General features: G+C 38.3%; 1 pseudogene; it reads right to left on the reverse strand.

Annotated features, from left to right (window-relative positions):
• Positions 1 to 341: 341 nt before the first annotated feature.
• On the reverse strand, positions 342 to 2,631 carry LOC119542970 (annotated as a pseudogene).
• Between the last annotated feature and the right edge of the window lie 2,561 nt (positions 2,632 to 5,192).

Raw genomic sequence — 5,192 nt, forward strand, 5'->3', positions numbered from 1 at the left:
GAAATTACTGATGTGCAAGCAAACCATAAAAAGTGCAGCTCTCCAGAAAGCACATTTTGTTGATTGTTTCATTGTCTGAAAATTCTTTACTATTTTACTTTCCATCTTGTAAACATCAGTGTGCATACTCTCACTGGTATGTAGTTTCATGTCTTTGGACAGGAGGCTAGTTCACAATGAAAATTTAGAGGAGTCTAAGTTTTAATGGCTGATAAACCTTACATCTTGTACAGCAGGAAAGCATTTTTTCCCTTTTTTGCTATTTAAGAATGTGTCAGGAAATGTATGCTGACGTAGACCAGTCAACATTTATTTTTTCCTTTTGTTTGGTAAATCTGGTCTCAGAGTATTTCTGGAAGGGTGACATTTCTAAGAAATCACTGCTGGGACTGGCTTCCATTGGAGTCTCTCTAACCTGGTTCTCCTCTTCCATGGCTTTATCCAGGGAATGATTACTCTTAACATGCTTCAGGGTTAATTTCACTGAGTCATACTCCCACGGTTGCCTTTTAGGTGGTGGTATTTGAGCATTGAGACTGGGCCATTACGTTTGGAAACATCTAAGCAAAGATCACCTTTTCCAATTTCTTAGTTGACAGTATAAGAAAAAACTGATTACCCCCCATACCATGAAAGTTAAATATTCCAACTTTTTCATTCTCTTTTCTAGCCATGTTATCCAGACCCTTATTTGTTTACACATTATGTATCTCTCCCAAAGAGAAATAGTGATGTAGAATTTGAGACTCAGTGTAATTATTCTCCAGGTATCAAGAGAGATGTTTGCATTGTAACTTGTGCTTAGACCAAGACTTGATGTTATATCTCCGTAATATAACTCTGTAATACCTGGGGAAATTATATAGAATAAATTCTTGAATTCATGCATCCAAACTTCTGCAAGTCATCTGTTATTTTTATTGATAATCTGCCCTGTGCCTCCTGGAAATGTGTAAAATGTAGTTTTATGAAACACATGCCCAACATGTGAGCATGTAATGGTTTCCAAAGTACCTCCACACTGCCTAGTCCTAAAGGAAATTTCTAGGTTTTCTCCTCCCAAATATCCACTCCAGCATTTGTTCTGGTTTGCTAATGCTGCCATTATGCAAAATACCAGCAGTGGATTGGCTTTTATAAAGGGGGTTTATTTGGTTACAAATTTACAGCATGAAGGCCATGAAAATGTTCAATTTAAGGCATCAACACAAGTATAACTTCACCAAAGGAAGGCCAATGGTGTCTGGAAAACCTCTGTTAGCTGGGAAGGCACATGACTGGAGTCTGCTCATCCTAGGTTGTGTTCCAGCTCCCCTATCAGTTCCTGTGCATTCTTCAAAATGTTTCTCTTGGGGAGTTTTGTCCTTCCTTAGCTTCTCCAGAGCAAAGTGTCAGCAAAAGTCTGCTCTCAATGGCCATCTCCAAAATGTCTCCCTCAGTTGCTCTACAAAATGTCACTCACAGCTGCTCTGAGGTCCTTCTATTTGTGAGCTCTTTTATAGGATTCCAATGATTAAGTCAAGACCCACCCTGAATTTCTTGGGTCCATATCTCCATGGAAATAATTCAAACATTTCACACACAGTTGATTGAGTCACACCTCCATGGAAACACTCAAAATATTCCAATCCAATCAACACTAATACATCTTCCTCCACAAGATTCCATTAAAGAACATGGTGTTTTGGGGGACATAATACATCCAAACTGGCACAGCATCTAATGTTTCAATTTCCTGAAAGTAATCTCTGTCTATTGTAAAAAGGCCTCCTGCCATTGTTGGTGTTCTGACTGGAAGTGTTGAATCACTTTTCCTTCTGTCCATTTCTTTGGGGAACAGGATATCAGTGAAAATTGAGCTTCCAGTTGAATCCACCATAGTTCAAATCAGAGCCTGCCAAGTATTCAAAAGTATCATCACTGATCACATCAATGATAGGACATACCACTGTTTTCCTGTCATGTTTGATCCTGGATGAGAGGCTCCAGCCATTCCACTGTACACACAATGAGCATCTAAGAAGTTGATCACTTGACCTTTAGATAAAGCAGCTCCTTTTATTCTAGCTCTGATTAATCCAGAACATTGTTCCATTTGAATTACATGAGCTGTTACTTTTAATTTCCCCACATAACTCTCTAGAGGTTTTTCAAAAAGTTTCTTTCACTGGTGTCATCCAGAACAATTTCTTCTAGAATGTGTATGGTAAGCAATTAATGACACTATGGGAATTTCACAGAATTGTACTCCAAACCTCATTATGGAAAACAATCATCACACTTGTTGTAGGAAGATTATCCCAACACACCTTTGTTTTACACCCTTCTAACCTAACATCTGGTAGAGATGTGTTGAGTTCAATCATTGTACTTGCCATTAAATTGTACTGATTGATTTTAAACATCTCTTTTGTCTTTTCTGGATCCTCTTTAGGAATGATAACTGGTTTCACCTTTTTCCAGGACCTTCATGAGGCTTTTGTACTGGCTCTAAAACATCCCCAGCAGGAAGTCCTCTCTCTTTTTTTCATATTTGTTGCATTCACTGAAGAAAAGCAGCAGGAACATATACAAGAGCACCCAAATTAAGGAGGTGGGTAGGACCACCTTGCAATATGAAAATTTTCTCATGGCACTCTAAATATCATGAAATATATACAAATGTCATGAAAATTATTCCAATCCATTTTCATCAGAAAGTGCATTCATAACCTCTGTCAGCACATGGCAGCAGCAATGAGTGATCCTTTGGCCAGTCTGGGTGGTCCTGGCTGCTGTCCCACTTGCTATAGAGTGGATGCTGCTCTCCAACCAGCAGCTGCTTCACAGCCTCCTTGGCCACTGCAGGGCCTCTGTGGGTTGGGCATGCTTCATAGGGCTTTCTTGTATTTTGCCACTGCTGCTAGGTCAGGAAGGCATCAGCACTGTGGGCTAGAGCCACAGGGCCATGCACATGGTCCTCCTCATATGCCACCTGTATATTTTTAAAAAATAATTTTTAAATACTAAGAAAATCCAGTAATATTTACAAATACATGCAGGAATAAGTGCAGATGGAGATTCAACAAATGGCACTGGGATGACTGGGTTGCCAGGTAGAAAAAAAATGAAGTTGGATATATACCTAAATCATTGCTCCAAAATAAATTATAGATGGATTTAATATTTAAGAACAAAAAAGAGAGAAAAAGTTATAAAGTGACTAGAAAAATATGAGAAAGGAGGTTTTTCTAAGAGAAAGCATTAAACCCATTAGAATGGGAAGAAAACACTGATGTATAGAAACACACACAAATTCCTCCTGGGAAATATCCCCAAGGGTAATTACAGCATGAGGTGGCAGACTGGGAAATATAATTGTAACTCATACCAAAGACAAAAGGCTAATTTCCTTTTTTTAATTGAGATTGTTCACATTCCATACAATTATCCAAAGATCCAAAATGTACAACCAATTGCCCATGGCACCATCATACAGCTGTGCATCCATCACCACAATTACTTTTTTTGACATTTTTAGAACATTTTCATTACTCCAGAAGAGAAACAAAGACAAAAAAAGGAAACTCAAATCCTCCCATACCCCTAACCACCTCCTCTCCATTTCTGATTCATAGTATTGGTATAGTACATTTGTTACTGTTGATGAAAGAATGTTAAAATACTGCTAACTTCAGTATATACTTTGCAATAGGTGTACTTTTCTCCCTATATGCTCCACTATTATTAGCTTCTAGTTATAGTGTCACACACTTGTTCTAGGTCATGCAAGAGATTTCTAATATTTGTGTAGTTAATCACAGATGTTGCCCACCACCAGATTCACTGTTTTATACATTCCCATCTTTTAACCTCAAGCTTTCCTTCTGGTGACATATGTGACTCTGAGCTTCCCCTTTCCACCACATTCACACACCATCCAGCACTGTTAGTTATTCTCACAATGTGCTACCATCACCTCTGTCCATTTTCAAACACTTAGGTTAAACCTAGTTGAATGTTCTGCTCATAACAAGCAACTGCTCCCTATACTTTAGCCCCATTCTACATCTTAGTAACTTATATTTCATGCCTATGTGTTTACATATTATAATTAGTTCACATCAGTGAGACCCTGCAATATTTGCCTTTATGTGTCTGACTTATTTCACTCAATATAGTGTCCTCAAGTTTCTTCATCAACTCATTTTTAAGATGGCTTTGTTCACACCCCAATACATTCCATCCTAAGTTAAAAATTGATGGTTTCCTGTATAGTCATATATTTATGTATTCACCATCCTCACCATTATCTATATAAGGACATCTCTATTTCTTCTACAAAGAAGGAGTAAGAGTCAAAGGAAGTAGAGACAAAAGAAAAACAAAAAAGAAAGAGAAAAAAATGACAGCTAGGAAGCAACAAAAGGAAAGATAGCATTAGACTAAAGTAGAATAAAGAGTCAGACAACATCACCAATGCTGAGTCCCATACTCCTCCCTTATGTCCCTCTCTTTTATACATTTAGCTTTGGTATATTGCCTTTTTTACATTAAAGGAAGCATAATACAATGTTTATGTTAATTATACTCTCTAGTTTGCATTGATTGTATTTCCCCCCAAATACCACCCTATTTTCAACACCTTGCAAGGTTGACATTCATTTGTTCTCCCTTGTGTGAAAACATATTTGTAGGGAGCAAGATGGCAGAGTGGTGGGGTGTGGGTTTTAGTTACTCTTCTAGGGCAATTGGTAGAAAGCCAGAAACTGTTTGGATCAGACACTGCAGAAAAATATGAGTTTGGACATACTTCATACAACACTCACAGATGCATGGAGCAGCTGAAATCAGTGAAATTTGTAAGTTCTCATGGCCAGGGGGCTTGCAACCCCCTGCCAAGCACAGCCCTATGGGAACCAGGGGAGAGAACAGCAGTTGCAGCTCTAATTGAAAAGCTCAGGCCACTGAACAAAAACTCCAAACATAGGTAGACTAAGACCAGACACTGCAAAATCTGGGAGCAGTTAGCCCAGCAGAGAGGACATAAGGCTAGCAAAAACAGTAATAAGTAAATAAATAAATAAATAAATAAATAAATAAATAACTAAAAAACAGATTTTTGGGTTTTGGGTGAACATAATATGGTAAAGGGCAGGGCTCAGGAGGTGGGGCAAGATGGCGGACTGGTGAGCTGTATGTTTTAGTTACTC

Source organism: Choloepus didactylus, chromosome 8 (assembly GCF_015220235.1).
Source record: "Choloepus didactylus isolate mChoDid1 chromosome 8, mChoDid1.pri, whole genome shotgun sequence".
NCBI classification, from domain to species: Eukaryota; Metazoa; Chordata; class Mammalia; order Pilosa; family Megalonychidae; genus Choloepus; species Choloepus didactylus.